Raw genomic sequence first — 27,726 nt, 5'->3', positions numbered from 1 at the left:
ACTACAAAATTATAGTTTACCAAATTTAACAACACATATTTAGATTATTACACATTTAGTTTATCAAATTTCTTTAGGTAATTATTAATTAACACAAATGAAATTAAAATAATCATTTAAACAAAAATATCTCAAAAACAGCTTCATTTAAATTATATTGAGTCACAAATTATTTTCTTCTTCTGTAAATTGTGGACTTCACTTCTTATGTCCTTAGTATCATCATTAAAGAGGACCTCATTACATTCCACATCTCAAAGCAGTTACACTAAATTAATCCAGTTTACGTGTATATTTATATATATTATTATTGATTACATAAGTTTTTGTCAATTTTAATGGAGATATTTTACCACAGGGAATTTAACAAAGTTGTTTTGAAATAAACTCAAACTCAACTTCTATTATCAAATATATTTTGAAATGTATGTTTTCTCTATGTATAATAATTTTGACCTTTATTTATCATGTTTTTCTTACCGAGTTACAAATCATTTTCATCCTTCAGAATTGTTTCTTTGACAACAGTTTTAACTTTCAATGATATTACCATCCTCCCTTATGGCTGAAAATAATGATGAATTGTTGATATATGTTATTCTTATAATCTCCTTTTTGGTCAACTTGTCGATACTATTTAGTGTATCAGACTCATTCACTTCATTATCTCTTTTTGATGTGGAGAATCATATACATGACACAATGGGTTTAATGGTACCGGGTGCTATTACTTATGGTACCAGGTCACCTTCAGTTTTCATTAGTGGCAATATGACGTCCCAATAATATGTGGATAGAAGCTTCCCATGTAAATTTACTGCCTTGGCCAGCCAGATCTCCAGACCTTTCCCCAATCGAAAATGTGTGGGATATAATGGGCGACGCTTAACGAATTTACTGTACCTTCCACGGCTCTTAATGAACTAAGACGTCAGATTCAGTTCGACGCCTCAATAAGTATCTTAATCAAAGAAAGGTACGATGCATGACACTAAGATATTTTTTCATCAATTATATTTTTATAAAAAAAATTAGAATAATTCACTTTTATTTAGATATTGCTTTTTTGCACGCAGTATATGTTCAGTTTCTTCAGTGACAACTCCTTGCACATGTTCTGACTCTTGTTGTTCTTTACATTAATTAGTTACACGTTTTAATAATGTATGCTTTTATAAGACAGCATCCCACAGACACATTGAAATGAAAAAAACAAACAGGACAACACACCAGAAGACAAAAACTGTCTGAAACAACGCCGCTACAAAATTGAATAAATAAAACGAGAGCGAATAATCTGATGTCTCCATTTTTGATTAATGAATGGGGCACAAGTTGAAACCACCACAGGCACATTGTCGTTTATTTTACACCGAACTACATCTGGGCTTTAATAATCTGTTAAAATGAAATTCTCTTTTGGTTCAAGGAATTTAATAATATGTTTAATTATGTCATGATACGAAGGGTAAACTTCCAAGGTTATTTTTCTATGAACTTACGAAGTGTGGGGTGTTGAAGTTTTATCGGTCCGTAAAGTTTAAATATCTGTTGGAGATCGTGAAAAATAAGTGGATCCGAAGCCGGGGGCACTTGGCAAATAAACGCACTGACAAATATTTTAAGTCGAGCTCTATCGATTGCCATTGAAGTAAATGCCCCCATATGACTGGAATATTTTTTATCGGCCCCGAATTTATGTGGTAAATTGGAGCGAAACGTTCCACACCCTTAAGGTCGTTGGTTCTGCTCCCAGAGCAGTCATTGAGAGTATTGCCTTTAAAAATGGCCCGGAAACATACGGTAATGGCGGCCTGAATTGCCGAAACTCCAGTCGAAAATTCAGCGGAGCTTCTAATAAATGAATGAAATTACGTTCAATTTTCGCCATCAATTCCAAACCTTTCTTCCTCTGCATAAAACTTGAGAACCGCTAATGATTATAGACTGGTAATATCCGCTCTAGCGATTTATTGAAAACATTCGTTTCGACGAAATTAAATCGAGATTTGCCTTGCACAAACATTTTAAATGCAATCATACTAAAATCACAATTCATTTTTCCTCCGCTTTCAATTTTAATATATTTCAAATGCAAACAAGTTTTTCATCAGGGCTTCTGATCCTTAAGCAAACTATGGTTGATTGAATCCTAAACAAAACGGTTTTCACGTTGTTATCAATGCTGTCATCCATCGAAACCAATAAAACTAATAAAATGGTTGTCGAGACTCTATTTTTTTATTTAAAAAGCACGTATTAGTTACACAGCTTTGCTTTGTTTCGTGATTCGTTATTACTCTAATTACTCTAATGTTTGTTGTTCCAGATGAGACAAATATGGAGCACACAGCAATTCACCAGAATATATATAACAAAATCACAGTTTCGTTACTATAAATAGTTAATCTTTAACTTATCTATTTTGTAATTTAGTCACTTACACTTTGTGATTCATTATTGGATAATTTTGCAACGCTCATCTCTAAATACTCTTATTGTTCGAGATGGGACAAATATGGATGGTGGACAAACAGCAGTTCTCCGGAATAATTATTACATAATTTTAAACGCAAAACAAAATCGCAGTTTAATAGCTAAAAATTTTAGTTTCCTTCTCTGTAATTTACAAATATTTCGTGATTCATTATTGGATAATTTTGTAGAATGCATGTCTAAATATTTCAATGTTTCTTGGTCCAGATGGGACAAATATGGAGGTGAACAATCAGCTGTTCTCCAGAATATTTATTACTTCATTTTCAAGGCAAAATAAAATCACAGTTTCATAGCTGAAAACAGTTAATTTTTAATTTACCTCTTCGTAATTTAGTCACAAACACTTCGTTATTCATTATTGGATAATTTTGTAGAGTTCATCTCTAAATACCCCAATGTTTCTTGGTCCAGATGGGACAAATGTGGCGGTGAACAATCAGCAGTTCTCCAGAATATTTATTACTTCATTTTCAAGGCAAAATAAAATCACAGAGTTTTGACTAAAAACATTTAATTTTTAATTTACCTCTTCGTAATTTAGTCACAAACACTTCGTGATTCATTATTGGATAATTTTGTAGAGTTCATCTCTAAATACTCTAATGTTTCTTGGTCCAGATGGGACAAATATGGCGGTGAACAATCAGCAGTTCTCCAGCATATTTATTACTTTATTTTCAAAGCAAAATAAAATCACAGAGTTTTGACTAAAAACAGTTAATTTTTAATTTACTTCTTCATAATTTAGTCACAAACACTTCGTGATTCATTATTGGATAATTTTGTAGAGTTCATCTCTAAATACTCCAATGTTTCTTGGTCCAGATGGGAGAAATATGGAGGTGAACAATCAGCAGTTCTCCAGAATATTTATTACTTCATTTTCAAGGCAAAATAAAATCACAGAGTTTTGACTAAAAACAGTTAATTTTTAATTTACCTCTTCGTAATTTAGTCACAAACACTTCGTTATTCATTATTGGATAATTTTGTAGAGTTCATCTCTAAATACCCCAATGTTTCTTGGTCCAGATGGGACAAATGTGGAGGTGAACAATCAGCAGTTCTCCAGAATATTTATTACTTCATTTTCAAGGCAAAATAAAGTCACAGTTTCATAGCTGAAAACAGTTAATTTTTAATTTACCTCTTCGTAATTTAGTCATAAACACTTCGTGATTCATTATTGGATAAGTTTATAGAGTTTACCTCTAAATACTCTAATGTTTCTTGGTCCAGATGGAAGTGAACAATCAGCAGTTCTCCAGAATATTTATTACTTCATTTTCAAGGCAAAATAAAGTCACAGTTTCATAGCTGAAAACAGTTAATTTTTAATTTACCTCTTCGTAATTTAGTCATAAACACTTCGTGATTCATTATTGGATAAGTTTATAGAGTTTACCTCTAAATACTCTAATGTTTCTTGGTCCAGATGGAAGTGAACAATCAGCAGTTCTCCAGAATATTTATTACTTCATTTTCAAGGCAAAATAAAGTCACAGTTTCATAGCTGAAAACAGTTAATTTTTAATTTACCTCTTCGTAATTTAGTCATAAACACTTCGTGATTCATTATTGGATAAGTTTATAGAGTTCATCTCTAAATACTCCAATGTTTCTTGGTCTAGATGGAAGAAATATGGCGGTGAACAATCAGCAGTTCTTCAGAATATTTATTACTTCATTTTCAAGGCAAAATAAAATCATAGTTTCATAGCTGAAAACAGTTAATTTTTAATTTACCTCTTCGTAATTTAGTCATAAACACTTCGTGATTCATTATTGGATAAGTTTATAGAGTTTACCTCTAAATACTCTAATATTTCTTGGTCCAGATGGGACGAATATGGAGGTGAACAATCAGCAGTTCTCCAGAATATTTATTACTTCATTTTCAAGGCAAAATAAAGTCACAGTTTCATAGCTGAAAACAGTTAATTTTTAATTTACCTCTTCGTAATTTAGTCATAAACACTTCGTGATTCATTATTGGATAAGTTTATAGAGTTTACCTCTAAATACTCTAATGTTTCTTGGTCCAGATGGGACGAATATGGAGGTGAACAATCAGCAGTTCTCCAGAATATTTATTACTTCATTTTCAAGGCAAAATAAAATCACAGTTTCATAGCTGAAAACAGTTAATTTTTAATTTACCTCTTCGTAATTTAGTCATAAACACTTCGTGATTCATTATTGGATAAGTTTATAGAGTTTACCTCTAAATACTCTAATGTTTCTTGGTCCAGATGGGACAAATGTGGCGGTGAACAATCAGCAGTTCTCCAGAATATTTATTACTTTATTTTCAAGGCAAAATAAAATCACAGAGTTTTGACTAAAAACAGTTAATTTTTAATTTACCTCTTCATAATTTAGTCACAAACACTTCGTTATTCATTATTGGATAATTTTATAGAATTCATCTCTAAATACCCCAATGTTTCTTGGTCCAGATAGGACAAATGTGGCGGTGAACAATCAGCAGTTCTCCAGAATATTTATTACTTCATTTTCAAGGCAAAATAAAATCACAGAGTTTGACTAAAAACAGTTAATTTTTAATTTACCTCTTCGTAATTTAGTCACAAACACTTCGTGATTCATTATTGGATAATTTTATAGAATTCATCTCTAAATACCCCAATGTTTCTTGGTCCAGATAGGACAAATGTGGCGGTGAACAATCAGCAGTTCTCCAGAATATTTATTACTTCATTTTCAAGGCAAAATAAAATCACAGAGTTTGACTAAAAACAGTTAATTTTTAATTTACCTCTTCGTAATTTAGTCACAAACACTTCTTGATTCATTATTGGATAATTTTGTAGAGTTCATTTCTAAATACTCCAATGTTTCTTGATTCAGGTAGGACAAATATGGCGATGAACAATCAGCAGTTCTCCAGAATATTTATTACTTCATTTTCAATGCAAAATAAAATCACAGTTTCATAGCTGAAAACAGTTAACTTTTAATTTACCTCTTCGTAATTTAGTCACAAACACTTCGTTATTCATTATTGGATAATTTTGTAGAATTCATCTCTAAATACCCCAATGTTTCTTGGTCCAGATAGGACAAATGTGGCGGTGAACAATCAGCAGTTCTCCAGAATATTTATTACTTCATTTTCAAGGCAAAATAAAATCACAATTTCATAGCTGAAAACAGTTAATCTTTAATTTACTTCTTTGTAATTTAGTCACAAACACTTCGTGGTTCATTATTGGATAATTTTGTAGAGTTCATCTCTATAAATACTCCAATGTTTCTTGCTCCAGATGGGACAAATATGGAGGGGAACAATCAGCAGTTCTCCAGAATATTTATTACTTCATTTAAAATGCAAAACAAAATCACAGTTTCATAGCTAAAAACAGTTAATCTTTAATTTACTTATTTGTAACTTAGTCACTTACACTTCGTGATTCATTATTGGATAATTTTGTTGCGTTTGTCCGTAAATAACCTGATTTTTGTTGTTCCAGATGGGATAAATGTGGCGGTTAGCAAAATAGGTGAGTAATAAATAAAGCATTATCTTTGCCCGGGACTGAATTTGAAACAATTCAAATTGCGACCATCGCCGGTTTCCACACACATGAACCGGCCACTAATTTATGCAAATGGCCGCAGCGGCACGAATTTATTATTTAATCATACTGATGCTTTTTGACCATTGCAAATTAATAATTAATTGGTAGGAAAACATAAATAGTGCGAGTGTGACAACGGACTCTCCTCTCTCTTAATGTCTGATTAGCATAGAGCTGAATTTTGAGGATGGTGTATTGTTTAGGCGTGTTCATAATGAGGGAATGTGACGATTCTCACGGCGATAACAGATTTATTGTTATTCGGGATAGTTCCAAGTATTTATTCAAATTTAATGCAAAACTATTTGATGCTTAATTATAAACCTTAAAGGTGTGCTCAGGACATTATTCGCAGAAGACTTTTTCTCGAGATGTCTTCATTTCAAACTCCACTTAATCCCGTCAATGATAATTGGCGAGACCGCTTTTATATTTACCACCCAGCGATTCCGCCAAAATTATAAAGATCCATTCCCCATCCTGCAATTAATGCCCTCTATCTAAAATCAATTAAGCATTTCCCGATGAATGGCGCGACCTAGTTTAACTTTTAATTAAAATTTTCTTAAGCCCGATGAAAGTGTGACGCTTTAAATAATTTTAATATTTGCCTCCCGACGAAATTAATGATCGGCTTTCGAAATAGGTTAGAAAACTCGAAAATTGTCAGAGTGCAGATGTGAAAAGTACTCGAACACGTACGGTGTCCCGTTTGTCTCGGGCCCGGAACCCGTATCGCTACCAATAATCTTTATTTACCGACGCCTAAAACAACACGAGATGTTGACTCAGTGTACTTGATGCGGCCGTTGTCGAGTTTTGCTCTCTCGAAATTCACTCACTCGTCCATCGTGCGATACAGACCTGCGATCGTTTACTGATTGCCTTCGGTTTTTTCTTGGTGTTTATCTTTTGCACCATCTGTAACCGATCACTTGAACTCTTCAAAAATTATTCAGCGATAATTGGAAATAAACTAATCACAATGAAATAAATGTTTGTCACTTTTTAGTTAATAAATATATGGAAATGAAATTTTAATCATTTATAGTACATACCCAACAACTGAATAATAATCTAATCATGGGAGAGAAGGTCTTTTGCAAATAATATCTACAAGATTATACATGGTTATCTAAAAAAATATACGAATTTATTACATTTAAATATTGATACCTATTTCATTGTGAAATAATGATCATTGTGATTAATGAACCGATCTTACAGTAAATATACCATATAAAAAGAATAAATCTCAAAAAACAAACAAAATGACTGAATCTAATGTTATTTAAACTGTTTATATTTTCTATTAAAAATTAAAAATTCATATAAAACTGAAAAGAAATAGACAACAAAAATCTAGAAAAAATTAGATGCTTAACAAAAACCGCAAATTATAATGCATATAATTCCTACGTCGCGTTTACTTAGATATATAAAATGACTAGTGATTTTTAAGTTGGCAACATAAAACCCTAGATTAAAATTTGCGTTTGTTGCTGCGACAATTATGTACAGGTAAGAAGTAAATTCACTATTTCATAATATGAAAAATGTGTTTAAAAACATTTGAAGTGTATTATGTTAATAATATCATTAAAACTACATACTCGGAATAAGTTTTAATTTAACAAAATCGGGTAACAAAACAACGATCTACAGCGCAGGCGCGCGTGTTTTAGAACTAAGAAGTAGTTCATTGCGTTGTGTATTGTTTAGTTCAAAACAATCTAAAAGTAAGTTGTAATTTTAAATTATTTCCAAACTAAGTTGATTTTTTATTAAAAAAATGTGTGTGAATATAAATGATCACTGTTATTAATTATATTGTTTTAGGTTTTCTACAGATATTAAAAAAATAAAGAAGGTTTTTGAAGAAAAGTCATTGATTAAACTGCGATGAATTAGTCAGGTACAATTAATTGTTGAACAAATGGGTTAATCAATTGGATATCAATAAGCTGGTAAACGTGGTGGAACAGTACTTAATATCTGAACACAAGAAAGATTATGATATCTGCATGGTAGTCTACCAAGAGGCCAATTGATCAATGTAACTGACTACTGTTAACAAACTCATCAAGTTCCTGAAAAACTTACGCAAATACAGAAAAGTCGTTCTGCTTCCTCGTAAAAACGCAAGACCACATATTAAAGACTCAATGTTAAATGGGAAGTACCTCTTCCATCATGTTCCATCAGTACAGATATTTCTTCATGTGACTATCATTTATTTTTGCCATTGTCTAAATTTTAAGGTAAGGTTAATGATAATTTTAAGTTTAATTCTGAGAAGTGGTCAAAATTAAAGTTGATCTTTTCCTCAGTTTCAAGAACAAAGAATATTTTACTCATTTTAGAATCTTGTCAAAAAATTGATGATTACTTTGTTGAATAAAAGATTACAATAAATGTTTAGTTGTTCTTCAGATGTTAAAGGAAATTAAACATTAAAATTAACTGTAATGTGTAAAGGTTATCTCAAAAAAATGCGTACGGTTTATATTTTTATATTGATGACTATTTTAATGATTTGGATTGTAGAATTTGCGCATAAATAATGAAACGAGAAATACCGCATGAAAAGTGGACAATTTCCATTTTCAGATTAAACGGTGTTAACAAAATTGAAACAATGCCACGACATATTGCCATATTGCGGCTGCGGAGTTTTTGGGCTACGGTCGAAAAATTGACATTCGCGGTAACAGAAATTAATCTCTGGACGGTCGGCAATGTGGGCGGTAAGCATTCCAATAAAGTTGATTAATTGCATTTTTCCTATTTTCCCAGTCGAGCATGCATTACACGTTGTCCGGCCGAAAGGATAAATTGGTTACGGAATTGGGAAAATAAATTCACATTACCATTTAAGAAACAAAGAATCACCTCTAATTATCTTTACCTTAATAAATCACCATTAATAAATAAATTAACCAACATTCCTATAAATTCTTCGCCCCATATTTTAATTATGTTTCTTGACCATCAGACCGAGGCACATCATTAATAATCGGGAATCGAGTAAAAAAGGTGTTTCTAAACAAGTACAGGGATAATAATGTTTTTTTAATTTTCTACGGTGTTATACAACTAATGTAACTAATCTATTAATCACAACATCGAAGCGTCTTAGCTTATATTATGTTATTTGAAACTGTCCTCAAATGAAAAATTATCCATCACCTCACATCAATTTTTTTTAAATAAATGATCTCGTGTGTTTGTGTGTGAACATATGTAAATATTAAGCCGTGTGGATCACTAATTAGAAAAACGAAATTAAAAATGAATTAGCGTCGAGTAATTCGTTACACTCGGATATAAATGTCTTTATAATAGTATATGAGCATTGTGATATTCTGACTTAATTTACAAAACAAATACGAAGGGGTGTTAATAACTACTTAGTTGTTATTACGCAGCAAAATTCAAAAGTCATTAGTAATAACCACTTTGTTTTTATTCTATTGAAAAACACAGCTTGGTTCCTTATTAAAACTACCTAAAATAATTTTCATCAATATTTTTAATGTAAACTCTATTAAATAACATCTGTTTTTAAATTATCTACATTTATTTCAGTTGTTGTATTTCCACAATTCTCCTTAAATTAAGAGTTATATTCTTCAATTGTTCAATACTAAATTCTTCTCCACATTTACAGTCGGTTAATAAATAAAATAATAAAATTTATGACCATTCTTCGATTACAGCAAATTTTATTCCTTTCCTCCAATATTCTCAAAACTAAGAGTTGCTTTCTTCACTTTTTCCTTACTAAATTCTTGTTTACATTTACAGTAGTTTTTAGTCGGTTAACAAAAAACATGTACAAATAAAATCTAAATAAATTATTTATGTCCTTGCTTCTATTAGAGACAATTCATCAACACTTTGATGAATATTTTGTGATGCTATATCTTTGTAATTACTCCTTTAATTATTAAAACATGCTGAAAATAATCTTCAACAATATTTTTTAATTTAAAATTCATTTAAATAACATCTGTTTGTAAATTGTCTAATACAGAGGTAAAATTTACTCCTTTTCACCAATATTCCCAAAACTAAGAGTTACTTTTGTCACTTTTTCCATACTAAATTCTCGATTACATTTACAGTAATTGCAGTTAAGAAAAACGATGTATAAATAAAATCTAGATAAATTATTTATGTCCTTGCTTCTATTAGAGACAATTCTTCAACTCTTATATTATATTTTGTGATGCTGTATCTTTGTAATTACTCCTTTAATTATTAAAACGAACTGAAAATTATCTTCAACAATATATTTTAATTTAAAATTCTTTTAAATAACGTCTGTTTATAAATTATTTAGCCAGGGGTAAAATTTACTCCTTTTCTCCAATATTCCCAAAACTAAGAATTAGTTTCTTCACTTTTTCCATACTAAATTCTTGTTTACATTTACTATACATAAAATCTAGATAAATTAACACTTTAATGATTATTTTGTGATGCTGTATCTGTGTAATTACTCCTTTAATTATTAAAATTAATGTATATTCTATTAAATACTCCCAATGCTTTCAAATCTAAAAGGTACTTTCTTCACTTTTTCCATACTAAATTCTTGTTTATATTTACTGTAATTTTTAATTGGTTATAAAAAATATGTACAAATAAAATCTAGACAAATTATTTATGACCTTGCTTCTACTAGAGCAAATTCTTCAACACTTTGATGAATAGTTTACGATGCTGTATCTTTGTAATTACTCCTATAATTAGAACCATCCATCATAAAACCTGTGACAACAAGCCCAAATAAAAAAATCACTTTTCAGAAATTAACCAAACGATATCCATCTAAAAGTCGGAAACACTTAGAGTCGAAGAACAGTGGAAACATCGATACGAGAAGGACGTTTCCATAATTGCGAAATGACGTTGAATACGTCCCTCATTATATTATTTTTTGACGGATGCATAAAACGTAACAGGTATCTTGGACGATCATTCAAAACTGTCAGTTGATATCGCCGCTCTTGGATCTCCTCTCCTCTTCCAACGTCTAGACCTTTTATACCGGGCGAGACAACGTAAGACCGGAGATTGCCACAATGGATTTACTTAAGGTGACGTTTGTGGAAATGTTTTTTTTTTTTAAATGAAATTCAATTTTCTGAGGGTTATCGAGAGAAGTTGACAGTCGATACATGAATATCATTATAAATAACGTCAAGTGAAGCGACGATGAAATGTTTTAAATGAAACTCAATTTCTCAATAACGTAAACAGTTTGATATATTTAATCATGTTTATTTTTGGGTGAATTTGATGAGGACATAATCAGAAAAGTTAATAGGATCAATCCGGATCAAAAATTCAAATTATTATTGCTTTAGCCCGCAATTCTATTTTATATCATGGATATTGAAAAGGTCATAACATGAAAGTTTAATTAATTAATATGTATTTTAGAATGATACAAGCTCATTGGGACACAAATTTATAGAGCAAAACTATGTAAAATAATGAAAATGCAATATAATTCTCTTGTTATATAAAATTAATTTTAAAATTTCATGGCAATTTTTTAATATTAATTTCCCGGTATAAATAATATAACATAAAGTATGTTTTTGATAATTGGTATAATTTAAATTGTATATGAAGCCCACATAATTTATTTATTAAAAACTTTGAATCATTTATTTAGACTGAAACATATTTAAATGAAGCACAATTTCCTTTTAGTTTCAAACATAAATATTAATACGTCCAACTTAATTTAGTAATCCATCCAATTTTGTAATGATTTAAAGTTCATGATTTTATACTTTGTAATATTAAACCAAAAAACACTTGAGTTCTTCCATTAATCATCTTATAATATAATACTATGAAGCAGTTTGTCAAATTTAACTCTTGTATGACCTTATTCCTTTATTAAGTGGCCCCAACAACGGATAATAAAATAATCATGAAATAACGCCTTGATCCACAACAATAAAGAGGAGGCCCCAACATCATTATCGTTCATACAGTACACAGATATAATTGCTTTTAATCCAATATCCGCTGCGTAATTCCAGTGGTTATTGTCAATCTATTATTATAAACAAGTTTGAATCCGAATCTCGACATTGAAAAAACCCAATAAAGCCATTTCATTATTGTAATCAGCAACGAGACGAATAAGGATGTAACGTTACATCTTAATCTTCAGATTTGGAATGTCAAAGACACCATTAAACGAGCATGTCTGACTTTTTGTGTGAGTTTCGGATGAAATTAATTTGTCCGAATCAGGTTTTTACATTTAACAGCGACGCAACTAATCTCATTAAATTACTAATCTGGCTCATTTTGACTAACAAAACGGGGCCATCAATAAACAGCCATAAGGTTTATACCTGATATTAAATTTTTTACGTACGAATAATCTATTATGGCGATAACAAATTCATTTATCAATTTAATTATGTAGACCGGTAGTCGGTTTGCATAATGGACACAATTTCGGAACGCAGCTTCTGGCGATGTTATAAAAAGACCTTAATCTTAAGTATAATGGAACTGGGAGATAAACACCTAAACTAGCTCAAATTCTTAATGCAACCGAAATTAAAATTCTCTTCGACCCTCGATATCCCCTCACGCATCGATGCTTTCAAGAATTGGATCGAAGGGTGAGTGAATTAGAATGCATACAAAAAAAACTAATTTTCTAAGATGGCTAAGCTGTGTTAGATATGATGGAAGTTAATGAGGTCTGTGTTCGAGTTGTTGTGCATTAAAGGGAGGTAAAGACTACAGAGTTTCTTGTAGCCATAACCCATGGGCACCTTTCTTTGGTAAACACAGGAATCTCTTGAAAATGTAGATGTTAATAATGGGAAAAAACAGTTGTTCAATTTTTCATGCATCTTGACTCCATAAAACGTCATCAAAGATGTGGAAGAAATATGATGAGTGGCTGTTCCTGAAAGGAATAATGTTTCGGTACTTCCACAAGGAAATTTGAATAACGAGTGAGACTTTGAAATTGACCCAGTTCCGTCGTTTATAACATGTCCCAAAATATAAAATTTATTGCTCCCGCAAAACTTAATCATTCAACGTTATCCTCCTTAAGTCGGGCAACTGCATCGGAAACTTGTATTAATCATCGTGGCGGGCAAAAAAGTCCGGAATCGATATTGATTAAGTGCAAGTGCGTCTGTTAACCGTCTTTTCTCCGAATCGGAAATTAATCGACCGGGACACAGATCATTAATCATAATTCCGCGGGAGACAAAAACTACTTTATCAATTTCGGCGCAACAAAAGCGGCCTAACCGGGCCTGACTTCTTGAATAAAAACGCGGATTCGCTGTCACGTCGGTATTAAATAATATTTATATTCGGGGTGCGCCTGTTTCTCGACTGAATTATGTGGCGGGAGGGGGTGCAGGTACGACTCGGGGAAACGAAGTTAATTTGCCGATGGTAATAAATTGGAACGCCTTTTTAACACCGGACGTATTCGTTGACAATTTTTTATTGTGCTGTTAACAGTATCGTAAACAGTTTTATGTGGAAAGAAAATATTTCGTCCCTAATTGAAGAATTTGTAAAATGGCTTGCATCTGTGCCCGGTAAGATTATCTCCGGGTATTTATACGTGCCTGCACATATGATCAGGGGATCGATTCCCCCACGACACCCTCAAGGAACTGGGTTTAACTTTACTTAACAAAAAATGCGTAAAACTACAGATGGTTTACATAAACCGTATATCACGTGTATTTAACGTTTTTCTCGTTCTACCGGTTTATACACGTTGTTGTCACGACGGAAATCCAATGTTAAACTCGAGCTTTTAAGGTCAAAGCTATTTGATAGCGTTGTTGACAACTAGTTCACTTTCGTTTTATAGGTTTACTATCGGGTAATATAAAAATTTCACTTAACGTGTTTGTCACAAAAATAATATTTTTAAAATGTTTCGAGTAATGTCTAAAACTAATGGACTAAATCTAGAATATTTTGTACGAAACTTATGTGATTAATGATAAGTCATATTTTTATTTTAACCTACATTTTTAGCCCAAGCTTTTTATGTTGTGTAAATAAACAATTACATGTTACGTATCAAGGTGTTTCTAAAATAGATGGTCTAAAATTGGGAATAGTTAGAACGTGTCCAATAATGTAGAAAATCTAAATATTTTATCCATTTTATATATCCGTAACCTTTGGAACAATTGTGGTGTTTCGTCACTAAACCAATTGGACAATAAATGAGTAATCAGAATATTTTTTCATTTATGGATATAATAATGAATTTAATTAAAATTAGTTTCAACCTAAAGAATTTCCCAAATTTGGACCACCCATTTTTGAATCACCTTGTAAATAAATTAATAACAATGTACAGAATATAATAAAGAATTCTGTAATATTATAATCTTTAACCTAGTTCTTCAGCGACGTCTTTATTATTTCTTCCATACACCAACTAAACAATCAAAGAACAAAGAGAATATTTTTTTATTTAAGGATATAATAAACAATTTAAATAAAATTAGTTCCAAACTAAATAATTTCCCAAATTTGGACCACCCATTTTTGAAACACCTTGTAAATAAAATAATAACAATGTATAGAATATAATAAAGAATTTTGTAATATTATCATCTTTAACCTAGCTATTCAACGACATCTTTATTATTTCTCCAATAAAGCAACTGGACAATCAAAGAACAATCAGAATATTTTTTTCATTTAAGGATATAATAATCAATTTAAATAAAATTAGTTCCATCCTAAAGAATTTCCCAAATTTTGACCATACATTTGAGAAACAGCATGTAAATAAAATAATAACAAAGTATAGAATAAAATAAAGAATTCTGTAATATTATCATCTTTAACCTAGCTCCTCAGCGACATCTATTATTTCTTCAATAAACCAACTTTACTATTAAAGAACAATCAGAATATTTTTTCATTTAAGGATATAATAATCAATTTAAATAAAATTAGTTCCAACCTAAAGAATTTTCCAAATTTTTGACCACCCATTTTAGAAACACCATGGAAATAAAATGATAACAATGTATAGAATATAATAAAGAATTTTGTAATATTATCATCTTTAACCTAGCTATTCAACGACATCTTTATTATTTCTCCAATAAAGCAACTGGACAATCAAAGAACAATCAGAATATTTTTTTCATTTAAGGATATAATAATCAATTTAAATAAAATTAGTTCCATCCTAAAGAATTTCCCAAATTTTGACCACCCATTTGAGAAACAGCATGCAAATAGAATAATAACAAAGTATAGAATAAAATAAAGAATTCTGTAATATTATCATCTTTAACTTAGCTCTTCAACATCTTTATTATTTCTTCAATAAACCAACTGGACAATCAAAGAACAATCAGAATATTTTTTTCATTTAAGGATATAATACTCAATTTAAATAAAATTAGTTCCAACCTAAAGAATTTCCCAAAGTTTGACCACCCACTTTAGAAACACCATGTAAATAAAATGATAACAATGTATAGAATAAAATTAGTTCCAACCTAAAGAATTTTCCAAATTTTGACCACCCATTTTAGAAACATTTTGTAAATAAAACAATTACAAAATATAGAATAAAATAAAGAGTTCTGTAATAGTATCATCTTTAACTCAGCTCTTCAGCGACATCTTTATTATTTCTTCAATAAACCAATTAAACGATCAAAGAACAATCAGAATATTTTTTTATTTAAGGATACAATAATCAATTTAAATAAAATTAGTTCCAATTCTGTAATATTATCATTTTGAACCTATGTTTTCAGCAACACCCTTTTTATTTCTTCAGTAAACCAATTTGACAATAAAATAATTATCAATTTAAATAAAATTAGTTTCAACCTAAAGAATTTCAAATAATAATATATGTCAATTCTTCAAGACGATATTAAATTCTTGTCAGGTATTTTCTTCTGTCAGAAACTTTTCACTGTATATTTGTAATAAACTACGTGATTTTCAGCTCCTGTTTACCTTTGAGAAAAACCAGGTACGTTTATGATGTTCAAACACAGATAAAAACGATTGTTTTACAAAGAAATATTACAAGAATAACATGTGTCTAAAATTTATTGGAAACATACATGTGCTGAAAGCCGGACTGAAACACAAACATTTAAGAAATTCGGACGTGTACTGTTCGAGGGTTTTAGGCAACTCGAAAAACAAATGGATCAGCAAGAAGTTAATTGACTTGCAGAAGGAAAATTGCTTCTCACACACCACAGTTGCAATTGTAAAAATGAAAGTGAAAAATTAATTAAATCGGCTGAATTCTTAATGATTGAGACGGTGGAACAATGCTCAATGATATTCATGCAATTAAAAACATTCTTGTATCGTTTTATCTGTGGGTAATTTTAATTGAAATTTGCTTCTTGTATTATAATCAGCACGCAGATAATTATTTAAGTAATTAAAGTACAGGTGCAATGCAAATAATTTTATTGTGTCAGTGCATGACATGCAGAGTCAAACCATCCATCACATTAAACGTATCATTATAAAAGACAAAACAAGTTATTTTTATCTCTCGTACAACGTTGGAAAGAATGAATGTTGTTTAATGAGTGAAGGAACGAACATTTTTCCTGGTCCCGAATTGGCTTCAAGGGAAATCTGAGTGTTTACGCTTGGCAGTGCCAATGTTTATGTAATTATTACAACGGACTAAGTTCCAGTCCAATTTTCCACCCACACAATACGGACGGGGGTGCCTCGGATGTAAATTAACCCGCCGTAATTCACCATAACCATCATATTCAAATTTGGCGCTTAATATGTTTGTTCGACATTTAGCATTAATATTAACGAAACTTGAGCCTATGGAACCAACTATAACTTTTACAAACTCAATTAGAAGTTACAAGTAAGCCCTAAACTTGTACCGTTTAACTGTAACACGGTGGCCATTCAAAGTTCCTCGGCTTAATGACACCTATGGAGATGCTGGCAAGTTACGAATCCGTATCCCATTTGGAGGGTGCTCAATATTGAAACTTAAAACTACTAATCTCTATGGAATTTTACTCTAGCATAATGTTGACGTCTTCTGTCTTCATTTCTTATGATGAAACTGAGACACACGGACTGGTTGACAACAATCTCCTCTTTTCCCTATCGGATGTCGTCACCAAAATGACAAACAAGTGGTGCGATAAGGTCAAACGATAAAGCGATGACTTAAATCCAAAACTACACTAATGGCTTCCTCATTCCCGACTGCATACTCGAAATTGCGAAAGTTTCTGGGTGCTGGGCCAACTTTTGATTAGACCGGAATATGTAGTCTCGTCTCGCGCGGCCCCGAAGAACGGCGAAGACGTCGCGACGCTCCACTGTCCGCGTGTCGCCCATTAACCCCCATTTGTTAACTTGATGGCCCGGCCAGTTCGTGGCTTTTTTATCCCACGTCGCTGGTTTAATTTTTAATAGTCGGACGGACGGGGGAAATCGTTACGCAAATGGACGGCCATACGTCTCAATTTGCCTGGAAGAGAAAGGACGAGTAACTGCCCGTCCATCAACCCCAAAAAAACAAAGTCTTAGGAGTGGTGAATAAATAAATACGTTCGACTATACGTCGGAATTAGGGTGAGTAAGATTTTTGCCACGTTCCATATGAATTTTCTGATGGAATAAGGAACGCATTGTTCGCGGCACATTCCCGCATCTATGTATCACTCGGGAGGAGGAAAAGGAAAAAAATATACTGCAATTTTCGTAATGCCCTATATCGCGAAATGATATGAGAGAAACGAAATATACTCCGACTGAATATCGCAATATCTCTCGGTGTAAATCCGTCGTTTCGCTCTCGCCGTGCCCGTGTTGCCGTGCGTGTGGTTTAATAATGTAATTGAACATCACGAGATATGTTAGATTACGTTCGAATGCGGAGCCAAAAGACTTAATTTCATGGCAAATATTTGCATTATTTATGGCCGCCACATCTCATTAAAAACTACCAGTCGTAATTAATTTCGAAACGAATCGGAGTTTGTTTAGTCTCCGGGGATTGGTAGTTTGAGGCTTTGATAAGAAGACACTGTAAACATGCGACGGAGTGTATTTGATAATAATCAATTTAAATACAACTAGTTCTAACGTAAATATTTTGACAACTCATTTAGACATATGTTATAAATAAAATGATAGTAATGTATATACTATAATAAAGAATTCTGTAATATTATCATCTTTAATCTAGCTCTTCAGCGACATCTTTATTATTTCTTCAATAAACCAATTAGAAAATAAAAGAATAATCAGAATATTTTTTCATTTATGGATATAATAATCAATTTAAATAAATTTAAATCCAACTTAAAGAATCTCCCAAATTTTGTCCATCTATTTTAGAAACATCTTGTAAATAAAATAATAACAAAGCATAGAATAAAATAAAGAATTCTGTAATATTATCATCTTTAACCTAGCTCTTCAGCGACATCTTTATTATTTCTTCAATAAACCAACTCTACAATCAAAGAACAATCAGAATATTTTTTTCATTTAAGGATATAATAATCAATTTAAATAAAATTAGTTCCAACCTAAAGAATTTCCCAAATTTTGACCACCCATTTTAGAAACATCTTGTAAATAAAATAATAAAGCATAGAATAAAATAAAGAATTCTGTAATATTATCATCTTTAACCTAACCTAATAATCAATTTAAATAAAATTAGTTCCAATCTAAAGAACTTCCCAAATTTTGACCACCCATTTTATAAACACCTTGTAAATAAAATAATAACAAAGTATAGAATAAAATAAAGAATTCTGTAATATTATCATCTTTAACCTAGTTCTTCAGCGACATCTTTTTTATTTCTTCAATAAACCAACTGGACAATCAAAGAACAATAAGAATATTTTTTCATTTCAGAATATAATAATCAATTTAAATAAAATTAGTTCCAACCTAAACGAATTTCCCAAATTTTGACCACCCATTTTAGAAACACCTTGTAAATAAAATAATAACAAAGTATAGAATAAAATAAAGAATTCTGTAATATTATCAACTTTAACCTAGTTCTTCAGCGACATCTTTTTTATTTCTTCAATAAACCAACTGGACAATCAAAGAACAATAAGAATATTTTTTCATTTCAGAATATAATAATCAATTTAAATAAAATTGGTTCCAACCTAAAGTATTTCCCAAATTTTGACCACCCATTTTGGAAACACCTTGTAAATAAAATATTAACAATGTATATAATAAAATAAAGAGTTCTGTAATATTATCATCTTTAACCTAATCTTTCAGCGACATCTTTATTATTTTTTAATAAACCAACTGGACAATCAAAGAACAATCACAATATTTTTTTTCATTTAAGAATATAATAATCCATTTAAATAAAATTAGTTCCAACCTAAAGAATTTCCCAAATTTTGTTCACTCATTTTAGAAACATCTTGTGAATAAAATAATAAAGCATAGAATAAAATAAAGAATTCTGTAATATTATCATCTTTAACCTAATCTTTCAACTACATCTTTATCATTTCTTCAATAAACCAACTGGACAATCAAAGAAGAGTCTGAATAGTTTTTTCATTTAAGGATATAATAATTTAAATAAAATTAGTTCCCACCTAAAGAATTTCCCGAATGTGTATAATATAATAAAAAATTCTATAATATTATCATCTTTAATTTAGCCTTCGGTGACATTTTTATTATTTCTTCAATAAATCAATTGGACAATAAAATAAAAATCAGAATATTTTTTCAGTTTGACCATCTATTTTAGAAACATAAAACATTAAATAAAAGGATAACAATGTATAGATAGAAAAGACTTAATTTCATGGCAAATATTTGCGTTATTTATGGCCTCCACATCCCATTAAAAACTACCAGCCGTAATTAATTTCGAAACGAATCGAAGTTTGTTTAGTCTCCGGGCTGGGTAGTTTAAGACTTTGATAGGAAGACACTGTAAACATGCGACGGAGTGTATCTGATAGGCGATCTCCATTATCTTGAAGATCTGTGTATTTACCTTTAAGTAAGAGCATTACTAGGTAGCTATTGTAAAGGCAACACCTAGAGAGCCTTGGAAACACAGAAATAAGTCAGTTAACGATACCCTTTTGTGCGCACCAACTTTGTAATTGGCCGTAATGGGTGGAAAATTCTCGGCAGCCATTATTCAAAGCACTAATTGATGATTGTTCGCGATGACAGTACCTTTGTAAACCGTGTTAATTCGCAAAGTTGGAATCTAATTTTCAAATGCCATAGAATGTGACACCATTGTGTTCTTTAATCCTTTGCGTCTTATTAACAAATCCAGAACGCTTCGGTTTACTTAAGTGGCGGTTGTATTGTGAACGTTCGCTGCTCGAATCATTAACATTCTACCAGTGTAATAATCGGTTTAATGGGTCGATTACTGAAAACTAAAGCAAAAAGGGGGAAATATTTCGGATTGTTGGCGAGGTATGTGCTAACAAACACCTTCCTCACCGCTTTATAGTTCATCAAAGATTAAATGAAGGAGTAAGACGAAGCTGAACTAAACTAAAAACAATTAAAACTTGACCCACATATAAAATAACACTCCTCGACCTTCTCCCGATGCGGATTATAAAATTTTATTGTACCGACATTAAAAACGTGAAAAACAGCGTCGTTCCCACCGCTTTCTCACACATACACACGCGTGTGTGGTCGAAATTTAAACAGACTCGTAACTGAAAACATTCATTTGTGTTTATAGTGCGATGACGTCTTCAATGGTCATAACGTTAACGCCGTTAGGATATGTCTGGGTTTCTTTGTGGTCCTTACGAATGGGCATCGTCCCCATGGGCATTGTGCAACTCCTAACAAGTCCTCTTTAAGGAGGTACGTGCCAAAGACTCTATCTTGCCTATTGCCTGACTGGGACATTCCATCCGCCCTTAATTTTCCGATCTAGTAATGTAATTGGGAATTACAATCTGAGATCGAACATAGGACTTTTAATTAGTTTCAGGATTGGGCGTTTGTCGTTGTGTTTTCTTAGGATGTACAGTAATATGTTGACTGACTAACTACAAGGGAAGGTCCGGAATGGAATATCCCGATTGGTGTCCATATCATTTGGCAAGAACGACGACCCGAAAATGTTATCTCACCTGAAATTTGTTGATTCTAACGCCCATTGTTGTTTTAGGATTGCTCCACACAGATGTATTTATCTATCAAATACCAATCAGGAAAGAAGATGTTGACACAAGATTGGGAATGTCTCATCGAGTGCGGGATGCATTTTATAATTTGTTTGTATTCGGAAAAACGTTCCTTTGGGGCCCTCGTTTGGGTAAACAGTGTGTGCATTCCTAGGAATTCATTCGAAAATGGCTTTTGAATAAATATGAATATCCTGTCATTATCCTACCTTTTGTTCGGATTACGAGAGCAAAATATGGAACGCTTAAAGTGTGTGTGAATAAGTGAGTTTATGGGAAGTGCATTCGGGAATTTTTTCCTCGTTAATGCGACGCCTAAATGGGAATGAATTTAATTTTAATTTGCATTGTTGCTTCAGTACGAGGCCAATGTGTTTTAAATCAGTCTAGGTATTCAAGAGAATCGCTACAATTATAAACCAAAGTTTATAAAAACTCAATCATTCCACATTTAAATGCGAGACTTATCATAAGAATAAGAGAACGCCCATATTAATTATTCATAAAGCGCCTTGAGAGAAATATGAAGGAGTAAATGATCCATTAATTAAGACGAGAATTCCTTTTGAAATATATCACTTTTGTACCTGTCACGGTAATATTTATCAATGCGAGAGATGTAGCGAGCTACTGTCCGGAATTCTTCGCAATCCGACATTTCCAGTCGCAGCGTGATCAGATAAAACTTATCAGCGTGCCCCAATCGAAACAAATTCATTTCGGACGGACTGAATAAACATCCCGTGTCAATCAATCGGTGCCCCTTTTTCTTAGAAAAACCACGGAAAATGTCACGAAAGTTAAGTGGTACAATTAAATTACCTATAGTACAGTTGCCCCAATTCCGGCATAGATATTAGATTTCCAGATAATCTCCTTATATCCAATTTTAGTTTATTATTGGAATGCATGGCATGTTGCGACGCAATAAAAACAAAAGAGCTCCTCAATCGTTTATTTCAATTGACGTTTAATCCAATTGGCTTATTCTCCGGAAGCTCCCGGAAAGGACAACTCGAATTCCATTGTTAACAACTTTAATCAATTGGCGGAATAGTTTGTTATTATGATATTATCCCGGCAGGATTCGAATCGACGTCGTCAATTATTTGCATAACTTGTTGTAAAGTAGTTACAACTTGTGCAATCAGGATGTTATTGCGATTTGCGGGCAGAAAATGCTCTGCTCCAAGAAATTAACGCACCGCACCAATAATAATTGATTTCTCTTTGTATATTTATTTAAAAATTGGTTTTTAATTGTTTCAATGAAATCTTATAAAATATTGTTTTTCTGAAGAAATTAAAAATTAGCAAAATTTGATGTTTACAAATAATAAATAAATAAAAATCTGAACTTAATATGGAGTATTTCTATCTCTATTATGAATGACTCACATATCAGTATAAACCGTTGAAAAATTAAAGATATCTCTATATTTAATAGAGATCTTGGGATACATTGTTTCATTCTCTCTTAAGCTGTTGAGCTAATTCCTGAAGGTTATTTGCAGGTTCCAGATTTCTTATACGTCGCCCTAGAATGTCCCAAAGAGTGGTCTTCCATTTTCTTGTTGTAAATTAAAAATTTGGTCTATACTGAGGTAACACGGTAGGGTGCAGAATATTGTTAATGTATCGCCTGGCCAACAGGAACAGTTCACCAAGAGGTGAAGGTTTTAAGCTCTATCAAAAGCTTTTCTCTCAGCCGGAAAGTCATTTATTAAACTGCGATAAATTAATCAGGTACAATTAATTGTTGAAGAAATGGGTTAATCAATTGGGTACCAAAAAGCTGATAAACATGGTGGAACAGTACTAAATATTTGAAAACAAGAAAGGTTATGATATCTGTGTGGTAGTCTATCAAGAGGCCAAATGATCAATGTAACTGACTACTGTTAACAAACTCATCAAGTTCATGAAAAACTTACTCAAATACAGCTTCCTTAGTCAATAGAAAAGTCCGTTCTGCTTTCTCGTAAAAAGGCACATATGGTATTAAAGACTCAATGTTAATGACAGTTTAATGCTGAGAGGTGGTCAAAACAGAAGTTGATCAAGAACAAAGAATATTTTTTTCGTTGTATGAATTTATTTGTAGAACTTTGATAAAAAAGTGATGACTACTTTTTTGAATAAAAGATTATTTAAAGAATTTGAGTATGAACAGAAGATGTGAGGCTGTCATTCGTAGTAGAGGAAGAAATACTTTGTTGAATAAAAGATTATTTAAAGAAAGTTATATTATGTGTGTGTGAACCAAAACCAAATGTCGATCTTCTTGAGGAATAGTCAATTTCTGACGAGCTATATATAGTCTTCTATGACTGATACCAATTTCTCTGCACCGATACCACAATCTGTGAATAACCTACTGACTTATTTGGACCAAGTTTGCCACGTACTTCTTCAATAGACCATCTTACAGAAGCAAAGGCACTAAAAACTTCATCTTGATTTATATGTCTTCTTTGTGCAATAGGTCTTCCAAGAGCATCGTTGTTCATGATACATTATGGTGAAGACGACGGATAAACAATATTATTTGGAATTAAACGAATCTATTCTGAAGCATTTTATGATAAATGATATTAATTAAATTGCAAGATTATTATTACTGTTTATATTTTCAATATTGATACATATTTCATTGTGGCTTGTAGACAATTTTACAAAATTATAATGACAGTTTAATGCTGAGAGGTGGTCAAAACAGAAGATGATCTTTTCCTCAATTTCAAGAACAAAGAATATTTTTCTCGTTGTATGAATTTATTTGTAGAACTTTGACAAAAAAGAGATGATTACTTTTTTGAATAAAAGATTATTTAAAGAATTTGAGTATGAATAGAAGATGTGAGGCTGCCATTCGTAGTAGAGGAGGAAATACTTTGTTGAATAAAAGATTATTTAAAGAAAGTTATATTATGTGTGAACCAAAACCAAATATCGATCTTCTTGAGGAGTAGTCAATTTCTGACGAGCTATATATGGTCTTCTATGACTGATACCAATTTCTCTGCACCGATTACACAATCTGTGAATAACCTTCTGACTTGTTTGGAGCAAGTTTGCCACGTACTTCTGCGATAGACTGGCTAGTAGAAAATTTTACAAAATTATAATGACAGTTTAATGCTGGGAGGTGGTCAAAACAGAAGTTGATCTTTTCCTCAATTTCAAGAACAAAGAATATTTTTCTCGTTGTATGAATTTATTTGTAGAACTTTGACAAAAAAGTGATGATTACTTTTTTGAATAAAAGATTATTTAAAGAATTTGAGTATGAATAGAAGATGTGAGGCTGCCATTCGTAGTAGAGGAGGAAATACTTTGTTGAATAAAAGATTATTTAAAGAAAGTTATATTATGTGTGAACCAAAACCAAATATCGATCTTCTTGAGGAGTAGTCAATTTCTGACGAGCTATATATGGTCTTCTATGACTGATACCAATTTCTCTGCACCGATTACACAATCTGTGAATAACCTTCTGACTTGTTTGGAGCAAGTTTGCCACGTACTTCTGCGATAGACTGGCTAGTAGAAAATTTTACAAAATTATAATGACAGTTTAATGCTGGGAGGTGGTCAAAACAGAAGTTGATCTTTTCCTCAGTTTCAAGAACAAAGAATATTTTTCTCGTTGTATGAATTTATTTGTAGAACTTTGACAAAAAAGTGATGATTACTTTTTTGAACAAAAGATTATTTAAAGATTTTGAGTATGAACAGAAGATGTGAGGCTGTTATTCCTAGTAGAGGAGGAAATACTCTGTTGAATAAAAGATTATTTAAAGAAAGTTATATTATGTGTGAACCAAAACCAAATATCGATCTTCTTGTGGAGTAGTCAATTTCTGACGAGCAATATATGGTGTTCTATGACTGATACCAATTTCTCTGCATCGATTACACAATCTGTGAATAACCTCCTGACTTGATTGGAGCAAGTTTGCTACGGTCTTTTCGATAGACCGTCTTACAGAAGCAAAGGCCCTAAAAACTTCATCTTTATTTATATGTCTTCTTTGTGCAATAGATCTTCCAAGAGCATCGTTGTTCATGATACATTACGGTGAAGACGACGGATAAACAATGTTATTTGTAAATTAAACGAATCTATTCTGAAGCATTTTATGATAAATGATATTAATTAAATTGCAAGGTTATTATTACTGTTTACATTTTAAATATTGATACATATTTCATTGTGGCTAGTAGAAAATTTTACAAAATTATAATGACAGTTTAATGCTGAGAGGTGGTCAAAACAGAAGTTGATCTTTTCCTCAGTTTCAAGAACAAAGAATATTTTTCACGTTGTATGAATTTATTTGTAGAACTTTGACAAAAAAGTGATGATTATTTTTTTGAATAAAAGATTATTTAAAAAATTTCAGTATGAACAGAAGATGTGGGGCTGTTATTCGTAGTAGAAGAGGAAATACTCTGTTGAATAAAATATTATTTAAAGAAAGTTATATAATGTGTGAACCAAAACCAAATATCGATCTTCTTGTGGAGTAGTCAGTTTCTGACGAGCAATATATGGTCTTCTATGACTGATACCAATTTCTCTGCACCGATTACACAATCTGTGAATAACCTCCTGACTTGTTTGGATTAAGTTTGCCACGTACTTCTTCGATACACCATCTTACAGAAGGGCAAAGGCCCTAAAAAGTTCATCATGATTGATATGTCTTCCAAGAGCATCGTTGTTCATGATACATTACGGTAAGGACGACGGATAAACAATGTTATTTGTGAATTCTGAAGCATTTTATGATAAATGATTTTAATTAAATTGCCTGATTATTATTACTTTTTACATTTTAAATATTGATACATATTTCATTGTGGCTAGTCCAAAATTATAGGTGACACGTTAATTTCTTGGGGCAGTGTAGTTAACGTTTTATTGTCGGTTTGTGTGTCACTTCCTTTTTTTTTAATCAACCGTAGCGGAGGATTCGGACTAAATCTCGCTGTCACAACAAGATGTTGTAAAGATTTTCGGGGTTATGTCCTTAGTAAACTTTCTTGACACGGAACTTTTTACCATCCGTAACTAGAGTATCATATAGTTGAGTTTCCGAGATTGCATGTTTCCACCCAATGTCCATGCAACCGGTTGAAAATAGAAAATTTAAACCGGAATTTAGTGCTCGCTGTGGTGTTGTTTCAATTTGTTTCTGACAATTATTGTCCGCACCGAGACGTGTTAAACTTTCCGACATTTAGGTCACAATTTAATGTTGCTTTTTACCTCGCATAATTGTGATGTATGATTTTAAGTAGCTGACATCTAGGATTAATATAATTTACTACGTTCCCGCACTATTTTAATTTTCATTAATGCACAAGAGCGAATTTTTTCAAAGAAACTTAACAACAACAACAACAACAGCCCGAATAATACCTACAAATCCTCGTTCTCAAAATTGAAATTCAGGGAATAAAACACGAAAATAAACAGTGTCAAAACTGATAATATTTTGCGCCGACCACCCGGGGTTTTTGTCCTTCCTTTATCATCGGCAAACAAGTCCTGTAGAAAATATTAATCCTTTAACAAACGCCCGTTCCATTCATTCATCACGTTCGCGCCGTCACAGTGTTTGCGGTTAAATTGTGAATGGGAACGAAATTCAGTATTTGCAAACACAATCAAAGGGCTTTTGTCGTTTGTTTGTTGTCTAAGTGTCACTTTTTTTGGTGGCACAAAAGAAACGTTGTCAAAGTGCGGTTAGTTTTTAAATGAAAATCGTACAATGATATGTTTGTGTTTGATCTCGTCTGGGTAAATAGACGTTTAAAAACCGGTGTTTGCTTGTAACAAAAGGGGTACGGCCCAATTAAAAACTGGCACTCAACGAGCGACGTTAATACGACAAATTTTACAAGCACTAATGCCCAAAACAAACAGAGAAAGTCGCTCCACATACTAAAACAGTTTCGATCACTAGATATGTCCAGCTTTAATCCATTTAACATTTAATAGCATGTTATTAAGATAACCTAATGCGTTGCAGTGAAAGTATTTTTCTAGATTAAGAAAGTCAGACATGACTGAGCATAATGGATCTATAACACATAAACAGGGCGATAGTGTTTGACGTATTATAGACAACTGTGTGTTAATCTTGCATAAATACAATACGGTAATAACCGATTTGTAAATAAATTTAAATGGAAACACACCTCGAATAATAAATTAGCTTAATCTGTTTGAGTTGACCAATTGATCAATAAAAAGGGTAAAAGGTTTTCATCAATGATTTATTTGAAATTTTACTTTCCAGTTAGTTGAGAAGCTTCGAGTTCTGAAAGCGTCTTTATTTTCAATGTCGCATTTGAGGAGTGGAGTA

At 31.8% G+C, this 27,726-nt stretch overlaps 1 long non-coding RNA gene across 1 annotated transcript in view; it reads left to right on the top strand.

Annotated features, from left to right (window-relative positions):
* The window catches only part of LOC126265292 (uncharacterized), a 59,647-nt gene extending 43,017 nt beyond the window's left edge, over nucleotides 1-16,630 (top strand). Inside the window, exons 2-4 of the long non-coding RNA XR_007547822.1 lie at nucleotides 5,994-6,023; nucleotides 7,941-8,362; nucleotides 16,117-16,630. This is a non-coding gene — a long non-coding RNA (uncharacterized LOC126265292). The remainder of the gene's footprint in view (nucleotides 1-5,993; nucleotides 6,024-7,940; nucleotides 8,363-16,116) is intronic.
* The last annotated feature ends 11,096 nt before the right edge of the window (nucleotides 16,631-27,726 follow it).

This window comes from Aethina tumida, chromosome 4 (genome assembly GCF_024364675.1).
Source record: "Aethina tumida isolate Nest 87 chromosome 4, icAetTumi1.1, whole genome shotgun sequence".
Classification (NCBI taxonomy): Eukaryota; Metazoa; Arthropoda; class Insecta; order Coleoptera; family Nitidulidae; genus Aethina; species Aethina tumida.
This window is presented reverse-complemented; position numbering and strand designations above follow the sequence as displayed.